The sequence below is a fragment of the Cervus elaphus genome, chromosome 8, assembly GCF_910594005.1.
Source record: "Cervus elaphus chromosome 8, mCerEla1.1, whole genome shotgun sequence".
Taxonomy (NCBI): Eukaryota; Metazoa; Chordata; class Mammalia; order Artiodactyla; family Cervidae; genus Cervus; species Cervus elaphus.
In genome coordinates, this window is record NC_057822.1 from 24,535,533 (window position 1) to 24,547,813 (window position 12,281).

General features: G+C 39.7%; 1 pseudogene; it reads left to right on the plus strand.

The window, feature by feature from the left end:
- Positions 1 to 10,906: 10,906 nt before the first annotated feature.
- LOC122698192 lies at positions 10,907 to 11,764 on the plus strand (annotated as a pseudogene).
- Positions 11,765 to 12,281: the final 517 nt, after the last annotated feature.

Below are 12,281 nucleotides of genomic sequence, written 5' to 3' on the forward strand. Positions count from 1 at the left end.
GTGCTAAGTCTTTTCAGTCGTGTCTAACTCTTTGAGATCCTCTGGACTGTAGCCTGCCAGGCTCCTCTGTCCATGGGATTCTCCAGGCAAAAATACTAGAGTAGGTTGCCACACCCTTCTCTAGGGGATCTTCCCGACCCACGGATCAAACCCATGTCTCCTGTGGTCCCTGCTTTATAGGCAGAGTCTCTACTGCTGAGCCACTGGGGAAGCCCCTAAGTTATGATATTTTAACCCCATTTACAGAAGTTAATTTAACAGAGACTCTAAAAACTACAGGCGTCTGCTAACTGGCTACTCTCCACAGCTGTAATGAAGTAAAACTGAAGTTCAAAATCATCGTGCAGATGTGTTTTGAGATGCTAACATGACTTTATTAATGAAAATTATACTGTGCTTCAAAAAGTTTCAGTTTTGAGTTAAATCTTATTTTAACTTAAAAAATTTTAGTTGAAAACACATGATGAAGACAATGACTCCTTAATTACTCAAATATTTGACTAACCTAGATCTTTTTCTCTGTACAGCTTTTCACTGGTCTTCAAATTTTGGCAAAAATCAAATAAGATGTTCTACTTCGATTCTTAAGAGAAACTAATAAAAAGAACTGAGGGGAACATCTGCATATACGATCCATCGACTTAGAATCAACTGCTCTATGTTATATTTTATGACTGTGCATATAAACAGGCTTCTCCTCTCTCCTCTCTCCTTTATGACTGTAGCTCATGGTAAAGAATCTGCCTGCTAACACAGGAGATGAGGGTTTGATTCCCAGGCCAGGTAAAGCCCTGGAGAAGGAAATGGCAACCCATTCCAGTATTCTTGCCTGGTAAATCCCATGGACAGGGGAGCCTGGCAGACATGATTTAGCAACTAACAACAACAATAAACAGGTTAGAATTTTAAATGTGATATCCTTTTTTTTTTTTTTTAAGGAAAGAGAAGGAATCCAAAAAGACCTGTGTCTTTTTTAATGTTTAAGAAATAATTTGCATATTTAATGTTTCCTCCTACTTCTAATTGCCCAATTATAATGGAACCTAATGACACTTACCACAGGTTGGGTTTTCCAGAAGTAGATGCTGAAACAAAGTTTAGAGTGAGAGATGTTTATAGATATCAACATCTGTGAAAGCACGTGAGAAGAACTGGCACAGAGAGGAGATGAACTATAATGCCCAATAAAGCCCCTGGACCTCTGGGGAGCTCCAGAGAAAATCTTCCCTCATAAAGTTGTCCTCCCATTGGACTGAAATGGCTGGTCCTTTGTACCCACCTCTAGAGGCAGGCTGTCCCATGATGGGCTTGGTCTCAGACCCAGCTGCTGTTTACAACCCAGGCAGACCCTGAAGCAGCAGTGAGTGGGAAGCTGTACGCTGGTCACACTCCCCACAGCTAAGCAATGAAGCTTTCTTGAGGGGAATCTGGGTTGCTCATCTCTGTGTCTACCTCTCTGCTGATCAGTGATAGTTAAATGCAAAAACCTACTGTATTGTGGTAAAGCAGATCTGGTAAGCTGAGTTTGTGATTAGCAGTGCCGGGTCCTACAACGACAATGGGAAATGGCTTTGTAGACGGCTTCAACCATCTTGCTTCTTCTCAAAAATGATTTTAGGATCCACTGAGCCAAGCATTTAGAAACATCCCTTTTTCAACTTCTGCCTTCCTTGGCTTTGCATCTTGACACACTCTCTCTACTGAGCCTCATTTGATTTACGGCCTACTTTGTTTCAACACTGCCTGCAGGAACCTCATCCAAAGAGTAGGTAGAAACCAGCAGATCACCAGACAGGTTCCATAGCCCCCACCCTAGTTGTCAGGAGCAGGGCATCAGAAATGCATGACACCAGGGGCTGGGCAGGTCAGAGAATTCAGCAAAGACAAAGTGAGTCTGCCTCCAGTTGGAAGTGGTTTGAGAGGTCTTTGAGCCCACCACCCATTCGTCAGCTGTTTCTACCTGCAACCCTGACTTGCCCTAGGGCAGTGGCCTCCATCCTTTTTGGCACCAGGGATTGGTTTCATGGAAGACAGTTTTGCCATGGACCGGAGTTGGGGGCGGAGGGGTGGTTTCAGGATAATTGAAGAGCACTGCACTTTATTTCTATTATTATTACATCAGCTACTCAGATTATCAGGCATTAAATCCTGGAGGTTGGGGACCCCCACCCTAAAGGAACAACCACCCTCTTGTTCAGGTCACATGGGTGGAGGCTGACCAACCCTTGTGTGCCTGAAGTGGTCTTGTGGGCCAAGTCTGGACACTTAGCCAACCTGGATGTAGTGATTATGTCAGAAATGGACACTCAATTCAACCATGGCAATAAAACTCTACTCCAAAACAGATATTATTGAAAGGGTGCTTTCTCTCCATGGGAATTGCTCTGTGTAGGCTATTTTAAACCTCAACTCAGCCATGCCTGAAATAGGTTTTTCAGCCTTAGGAGCCAATAAGTTTCTTTTTTTGTCTAAACTCATTTGAAATGAGTTTTTCTATTCCCCCCCTCACAAAAAGCCTGGGCTAATACAAATCCTCTCATAACCTCCTTACTAATTGCTGATCCAGTTGATTTGATGGGGAACTCAACACTCTTGCTTACACCAAATAAAAAAACCTCTTTGTAAATTTACCCTTTGTTTAGTCCTGTGGAACTTCAGTGGCATAGGCATTCATCCAAATAGTTTGTCTACATCAGTGGTTCTCAAACTTGGCAGCACATCAGAATAAACTGGGAGACTTAAAAATTAGAGATTACTGGGCCTCAATGTAGGTCTACAGAATCAGAATTTCTGGGTTTGTGGCCAAGGAAAGTGTATTTTTTTAAAGCTATGTGGATAGTTTTAATTTAGTGCCAGATTTAAAAGCCACTGATCCACATAATGCCAAGTAATTGTTCTATTAAAGCAATAAACTGGTCAGCTGGAAAATAGTCAGATACATGTCTCTTGTTTGTTTGCATTATATTTTTTAAGACCTGGTCCTTAAGTTCAAGAAGCAAACACACATCCTTCCTAAAGAAACAGCAGTAGCTCTGGTGGAAAAAAAATTGAGTGGAAGAAAACTGAGAAGTGGGTTTACCATGAAACTAATAAAGCTTAAGTTTCAAGGCTTCATACTTGAACTTGTAAGTGCTTCCGTGACCATCTGGACTTTTGAAACTTAAGGAGTACAATATTTTAACCACAAATGGTTGAGACTGCTGTCTCTTTCCACTTTGACTTCTAATCAGTCATATTTCCCCTTGTGCTGGGTGGCATGGGAGGAGCCCATGGTATTTTTGGACCCTGACTAAGGAAACTGATGAGGTTACATATAGTTTCGGTTAAGGGTAATATTTATGTGGTCCACAGCCTCTTCCATGTATGGTTTAGTTACTGTTAGCTGATCCAGTACAAGAACAAATTTTAGGAATGGTCCCACCACCTTCTATACCAACATACTCCACCTTGAAAAATGAAAGTTCAGGGCCTGACATGACCTTCATAATATGACACAACATCAGGAATAAAAGAGAAGCTGGTTAGTGAATGTTGTCAATTCAAATAGTACTTGAGATTCGTTCCTGCAACAAACCTCTGAAATATCTTGACATCTTATAGCTCATATATGAAAGACACCTGAGTGAAGTTTTCTTAAAATTGACAACAATCCTAAAAACATACATACCAGTACCAATAATAAGTGGTGAAGTCAAGAGAAAGTTTACCATTCTGTAAAAAAAAAAAAAAAAAACAACAATTATTTGAGGACTTCCCTAGCAATGGTTAAGATTCCAAGCTTCCAATACAGGGGCCACAGGTTCAACCCCTGGTCATGGAACTAAGATCCTACATGCCTCATGTGGTGGCGAAAAAGTAAAAATTCATTTGATCCACCATGATAGAGAGAAACTGATTCCTCCTGTTCTCTAGGTAAAAAGTGTAGCAAAACCATTTTCTAAAAAAGGTCATCAAACATGCAGGCAGTACTTTTATTTGGTATATCAGATAGCTAATTATTGACTATGCCAAAGCCTTTGACTGTGTGGATCACAATAAACTGTTGGAAATTCTGAAAGAGATGGGAATACCAGACCACCTGACCTGCCTCTTGACAAAACCTGTATGCAGGTCAGGAAGCAACAGTTAGAACTGGACATGGAACAACAGACTGGTTCCAAATAGGAAAAAGAGTACATCAAGGCTGTATATTGTCACCCTGCTTATTTAATACTTATTTATATTTAATATTTAATAAATAATATATATATTATATAATTATATATAATTAATATATAATATATATAAAATATATAATATATTTAATATTTAATGCTTATTTATATACTCTGTATATGCATGAGAAACGCTGGGCTGGAAGAAGCACAAGCTGGAATCAAGATTGCTGGGAGAAATATCAATAACCTCAGATATGCAGATGACACCACCCTTATGGCAGAAAGTGAAGAACTAAAGAGCCTCTTGATGAAAGTGAAAGAGGAAAAAAAAAAAAAAGAAAGTGAAAGAGGAGAGTGAAGAAGTTGGCTTAAAGCTCAACATTCAGAAAACTAAGATCATGGCATCCAGTCCCGTCACTTCATGGCAAATAGATGGGGAAACAGTGGCTGACTTTATTTTTTGGGCTCCAAAATCAGTGCAGATGGTGACTGCAGCCATGAAATTAAAAGACACTTACTCCTTGGAAGGAAAGTTATGACTAACCTAGACAGCATATTAAAAAGCAGAGACATTCCTTTGCCAACAAAGGTCTGTCTAGTCAAGGCTATGGTTTTTCCAGTAGTTACGTATTGATGTGAGAGTTGGACTATAAAGAAGGCTGAGCACTGAAGAATTGATGCTTTTGAACTGTGGTGTTGGAGAAGACTCTTGAGAGTCCCTTGGACTGCAAGGAGATCCAACCAGTCCATCCCAAAGGAGATTAGTCCTGGGTGTTCACTGGAAGGACTGATGTTGAAGCTGAAACTCCAATACTTTGGCCACCTGATGTGAAGAGCTGACTCATTTGAAAAGACCCTGATGCTGGGAAAGATTGAAGGAAGGAGGAGAAGGGGACGATAGAGGATGAGATGTTTGGATGGCATCACCGACTCAATGGACATGAGTTTGTGTAGGCTCTGGGAGGTGGTGATGGACAAGAAGGCCTGGCATGCTTCAGTTCTTGGGGTTGCAAAGAGTTGGACATGACTGAGTGACTGAACTGAACTGAATTATCAAAAAATGTTATTTTCCACATTTTGAGATCTCTCCAGAATTTGCCAGCTTTAAATGTGTTGCTGTTATTGTGTTTGTTTATAATTCCAAATGAATATTTAATTTCTTATCTAATAATTTGAATTTTTTAAATAAAAAAGGGCCTCGAAAACTGTATGAGCTTCAGACCCATAGATCTGCCCCTCAGTTAAAGTGAGCACCTTGCCCCTGCATGCTGGTGGTGGATGTGATAAAACCTAATGGACTTGTCCTTTAAGCTGCCTTAGTCTCCTGAAAGCCAAATCTGCTTATTATTAAGGCAGCGAATGTACTGTTGATGGATTTAGTGACTCTGTAGAAATCTGTGTGGCCAGACAGATAAATAATACATCATTTAAAGGCTTTTGATCTCTAACAGTGTTTTGGAAGAAACTGTTCTTTAAAAGAAGCTAGGAAGAAGGATACATCATGGACAGGGAGAGAAATATATAAACAGTCAATTATGATTAACCATGCTAGAGGAAGGGTGATTTATCATTTATTTCCCTCTATAGAAAATACTACAAAATCATTGTCATGGGAAGCAGTGATTAAGCAGATCTTGTCTAACAGAGCCAGTCTGGCTTGGCTCAATATAACCTCAGAATCCATTTCTTCTTTTTCAGCAAGGGCATTGATGCAAATAGAATGGTACGTGGATTTATGTAGATGATGCAAAAAGCTTATGGAAACTATTACAAACACACTGAGGTCTCTGTGCATGATGAATCTCACTCACAGCTTTGCAGCTTATAGGTGTTAGGGAGAAATCAATACTTAGGATGACAGGTATGCTGTTTTGTCCTATGCATCCTATTTCCTGCACCACTTTAAACAATCTCAGTATTTACAAAACAGCATTTAAAAACTGCTCATTTATATTCTCTGCTCCAAGAGTCTTTAGTCATATCTTAGATTCATGGCATATTAATTGGTTTACTAAGAAGAAAATTGGAGCCATAAAAGTTTAGTAAACACTGGTTTATACAACAGTGAGCTGATTTGTTTTTAATTTCTTTACTATTTGCAGTAGGTCTTCTTGGAGTTTGAATTTCTCAGTGCAAGGTATAGAAGAATGTAGTTTGCAATGCTGCCCAAATTATTTGATCACAAAAACCTTTTTTGTAATGACGAAAATGGGCTATAACATTGAAAAATGCTGCTTTGGACTAAAATAAAGGGAGTTAATGGGATGTAAATGCTTTATAGAATATAAAAATTAAATGAATTATATGATATACTACGATAATAACTATTATTATTATTATGACCACTATGTTCAAAGGAATCAATTGATTATCTCATTTCTTTCTACTGGGACCATTCAAACTATCTGTTTATGAGAAAAAGATAGAACTAAGACAGATGTATTTTGCACATAATTTTCCTCTGTGATAGTTTTATTTAAAAGAGAGGTTAAGAAACAACTATACAAGCTTCTAGTTATCAAGCTTCTATCTGCTGCCTCAGTACTTTCACTACTTTTTTGAGATTTTGCACTACATTTATTTATTTATTTATTTTTTTGCACTACATTTATTAACATTAAAGAATAGTAACTGTCAATGAAATCTCTATCAAAATCCCATTGGCATTTTTGAAGAAATTAGATAATTCATTCTAAATTTCATATGGAATCTAAAAGCACCCTGGATAACCAAATGATTTTGAAAAATAAGAACAAAGTTGGAAGTCCCATGGGTCTTAATTTCAGAAAATATTACAAAGCTAGAGTAATAAAAGCTGGGTGGTAGTAGACAGACAAGTAGACCGATGGAATAGAATAAAGAACCCAGAAATAAGTCAACTCATATATAGCCAAATTATCTTTGAAAAAGATGCGAAGGTCACCCAGCGGGGAAAGAACAGTCTTTTCAACAAATGGTGTTAGGAAAACTGGATATGCACATACAAAAGAATGAAGCTGGACTCTCATCTTACACCATATACAAAATTAAGTCAAAATGGATTAAATCCCTAAATATAAGACCTGTAAAACTTCTAGGAGAAGAAGGGGGAAAGTTTCATGAGTTTGAATGTAATGTAATAATTTTTTGAATATGATACCCAAAGTACAGGCAACAAAAGCATAATAGGCAAATGTGTGTGTGTGCAAAGTTGCTTCAATCATGTCTGACTCTGTGTGACCCTATGGACTATAGCCTGCCAGGCTCCTCTGTCCAAGAGATTCTCCAGGCAAGAATATTGGAGTGGGTTGCCATGCCCTCTTTCAGGGAATCTTCCAGACTCAGGGATCAAACCTGTGTCTCTTAGGTCTTCTGCACTGGCAGGTGGGTTCTTTACCACTACAGCCACCTTGGAAGTCCCAGTAGGCAAATGAGACTACGTCAAACCTAAAAATTTTTGTGCAGTAAGTTGACACAACCATAAAGTAAAAAGGCAACCTGTAATGAGAGTACATATTTGCAAATCATATATCTGAAAAGGAATTAATTTCCTGAGTATACAAATAACTTCTACAACAACAATCTTGAGAAAAAAAAACAGAGCTGGAGGAATCATACTCACTGACTTCAGACAATACTACAAAGTTACAGTCATCAAAACAGTATGGTACTAGTACAAAAACAGACACATAAAAAAACAAAACAAAACAAACAGACACCTAGATAAGTGGAACAAAATAGAGAGCTCAGAAATAAACCCATGCACTCACCATGAATTAATCTATGAAGGGAAGCAAAGACATGTAATGGAGAAAAAACAGTCTTTTCCATAAGTGTGCTGAAAAAAAAACTGGACTCTGTATGTAAAAGAATAAACTTAGAGCATTCTCCAACACCATATATGAAAATAAACTCAAAATGGATTAAAGACCTAAATGAAAGATTGGAAGCCATAAAATTCCTAGAAGAAAACAGGTAGAACACCCTTTGACATAAATCATAGCAACATTCTTTTAGATCTGTCTTCCAAAGCAAAGAAAATAAAGACAAAAATAAACAAATGGGACCTAATTAAAATCTTTTGATAGCAAAGGAAACCACTGATGAAACAAAAAGGTAATCTAGTGAATGGGAGAAAATATTTACCAATGATATGACCAACAAGTGCTTAATATCCAAAATATATAAATAGCTCATAGAACTCAACATCACAAAAGCTAACAACCTGATTAAAAGATGGGCAAAATACCTGAACAGACATTTCTCCAAAGAGGAAATACAGATGCCAACCAGCACATGAAAAGATGCTCAACATTATTAATCATCAGGGAAATACAAATCAAAACCACAAAGAGAAATCACCTCATATCTGTCAGATGGCTACCATCAAAAAGAACACAAATGAAGATGTGGAGAAAAGAGAACCCTTATACACTGGGAATGTAAATATAAATGTTGGTGGAAAGGTACATTAGTGCAGTCATGTGGAAAAACAGTGTAAGAATTTCTCAAAAAGCTAAAATCAGAACTACGATACTCCTGAGTAGGTATCTAAGAACAAAAACACTAATTAAAAAAGATACATGCACCCAAACGTCCACAGCAGCATTATTTACAACTGTCAAGATATGGAAACAATCTAAGTGTCCATCAACAAATGAATGGATAAAGAAGATATGGTATATATAGACACAATGAACTACTACTCAGCCACAAAACAGAATGAAATTTTACCATTTGCAGCGACATGGATGGACTTGGAGGATATTATTCTAAGTGAAATTAGTCAGACACAGAAAGAAAAATACTATATGATACCTCTTATATGTGGAATCTCAAAAATACAACAAACGAATACTAAAAAAGGAACAGTCTTACAGATATAGAGAACAAACTAGCAGTTACCAGTGTAGATTTAAAAGTGGGGAGAGCAATATAGGGGTAGAGGGTTAAGAGGCACAAATTATATATATAATAAGCTATAAGGATACATTGTACAATATGAGGAATACAGCCAATGTCTTATAATAACTATAAACAGAGTATACCTTTAAAAATTGTGAATCACTATATTGTACACCTGTAACATATAATATTCCACATCAACTATACATCAAAAAAAAAAAAAAGTAAAATGGTTGTTACCAGGGGCAAGGGGGAGGGGGGAGGGGTTGTTTAATGGGTATAGGGTTTCAGTTTTGCAAGATGAAAAACTTCTGGACTTCTGTTTCAAAGCAATATGAATATTGAAAGCTACTGAACCATATGCTTAAAAATGGTTAAGATGATAATTTTTATGTTTTTGTTGTTGTTGTTGTTTTTTTTTTCTATAAATAAAAGCAGACTGTCCTGGAGCTACTCAAAGATGAGCTGAGGATATTTACATCCAGACCTTCTAATACTTCGCCTTTTGTTAACCTTTGTTCTTATCAAATGCAGTTCTTTTAATAAATTCTCCTTGGAGCCAGAATACTTAAGAGATTATGAATAGAAAACAAGAGAGCTAAAGAGTGAGAATTTCACAATGGGTCTGAAATGTTTTTATTTGAAATTCCCTTTGATTTCAAATTTTGCTATTGGTGATTAAACACATCGAGGACTTGCTTGACTCACACAAGTCTGGGAAACCTTTCTCTACAAAGATCTTTGCAAAGTATTCAACAGCACCTCAAAGGCTAGGCCTTCTTCTCACCCCCCTTGAGTCCATGGGCACCTACAGCATCTTTTTTTTCAGTTGAAGGGATGGTTATTTTATGTATAGACTTACACCATCTTTGTGGGCTTCCCAGATGGTGCTGGGATAAAGATGTCACCTGACAATGCAGGAGACATAAGAGACAGGGGTTCAGTCCCTGAGTTGGGAAGATCCTCTGGAGGAGGGCACGGCAACCCACTCCAGTATTCTTGGCCAGAGAATCCCATGGACAAAGGAGCCTGGCGGGCTACAGTCCATTGAGTCACAAAGAATCAGACACGACTGAAGCAACTTAGCACATACCACCTTTGGCCTTTAAATTCTCTAGAGCTTAGGACAATTCTGGTATTAGTTTGGAAACTCAAATGCCTTTAGTATTTCACAACATTCAGGTAGTCTTTAGAGTTTATGGATTCATTGCTGTGATAGTGTTACCAAAAACACAAGTTCATGTGCCTGACACATGGTGAGGTCAAACAATACTAAAACGTTGGCGTTTGGAACAGAGAAAGGTTTATTACAGGGCCATGCAAGGAGATGGGTGGCTCATGCCCTAGGGAGCACAAAGTTACTGAAAACTTTCATCAAAGCTCTTTTAAAAGCAAAAGGTGAGGGAGGAAGGTGGCTAACTGTTGCAAACTTCCTGGTGGTCAGATCCTTTGCTCATGAAGTCAGGTCATGGTCAGGTAATGATGTTCCTGTAAATCTCTACCAAACGAATGTTATTCTCTGTCCTGACAAGAAAGGGCAAGGTTCCAAGGTACAACTTTCACCTCCCAAGGCCCCAGTCCTAGCTAACAGGAGGCACAGCTCAGCTGCCAGCTCACTCAAGGCTAGGTCCCCAGACTCTGCCCAGCTGCCATTTCTGAGGGAGCCAGGTGCCCAACCCAACTGGCCCTCAGGCTCCTCAGGTCACCCAAATGGGAGAGACCAGGTCCCACAGACTGTGACCCAGGCAGACTGCCACTACTGTTAGGTCACTGCGACAGGGACAGGGGAGAGGTTCTCCGCTGCCTCAAGGCCTGGGCCAAGGTTAGTGGAAGGCTGTAGTGAGGGCTCTGGAGCTCTGCAGGACATGGTGCCCAGTCTGTTCTCTGGACCCCCACCAAGCTCACCTGCTGGCCCAAGGTGGGGTGAGCTGGAGGGCTTCCAGGAGAAGCCAGGATTCACCTCTTATCTGACTCTTCACCTCACAACCACCACTCCACTGTGGTCTGATTCCCCTCACTAACTAGAATTCTGTAACTGTTGGTTGCTTGTAGTCGGGGCCCACTGCTTCAGTGTCCAATGGCTGAGCAGGACCCACTGCCTGGTAACAGAGATGCGTAATGACCCAGAGCAATGGGTCAGGGGCTTGGGCTCACTATGCTCTGCTATAATAGAAAGCCAGAACACACCTTACTGAAAAATGGGATATGATTGCAGCATCATTTACTCCTATTTGTGGCATCCAAGAAGCTACTTTTCTTATTAAAATATTGTACCCCTTTACCCCCCCCCCCCAAACCTTTTTTGCAGTGAAGGTGGTGGACATTCAGACTGAGCGTGGGTACCAAAAGCTACCAATCATCTTTCAAAATAAGAAGATGGTCCTGCTTGGGGAAACTGGCAAGGAGAAGCTCCTGCATTACTACAAAAATATTGGTCTGGGCTTCAAGACAGTGAAGAAGGCCATGGAGGGCACCTAGATTGACAAGAAGTGCCCTTTACTGGTAATATCTCCAAGGGCAGATTCTATCTGGTATGGTGACCATGATGAAGATGCAGAGGACCCCGTCATTAGCCGAGACTACCTCCGAACATCCGAAAGTACAAGTGCACCTTTCCCCTCGCTTCAACGGTGTCCAGACCTACGACCCCAAGCAAAACAGTGCGCTTCAATGTGCTCAAGGTTATTAAGGCTGCCGGCACCAAGAAGCTCCAGAAGTTCTGATACTACACCCCTGTCCATACACTTTTCTGGACCCTTGCGGCATCTTCCTCGGTCTGGATTGTGCTTCCGGTGCGAAGGTCACAGACAAGATGGCTCTGCCCGTGCAGGTCCCTCTCGGGTTATCAAGCTCAGCCATTGCTTTGCGGTGTGTTTCTCTGCGGGAGTGGCCTACAGAGCCAAGCGCTACCGTTACTGGAAACCCCAAGCAGAAGAGGAGAAGAGTATTAGCAGCTGAGAAGAAAAAGAAGCCGGATGAGCAGAGGCTCATTGAGACAGAACTGGCAGAAGCAGCCCAAGAGGACAGCATGTTAAAGTGAGCCTGCCTGTCTCCAGAGCAGTATGATGAATAAAACTTGCTGTGGTCTTTGAAAATAAATAAATAAATAAAATAAAAATACTGTACCTTACTTTTGTTCTTCAAAGAGAGGATCCGTAGCTCAAAGAGAAAGCTTTTATTTAACGCATTTGCTACCTATTTTTTTTTATAGCATCTAATCAAAGAGCAGACTTGTAAGAG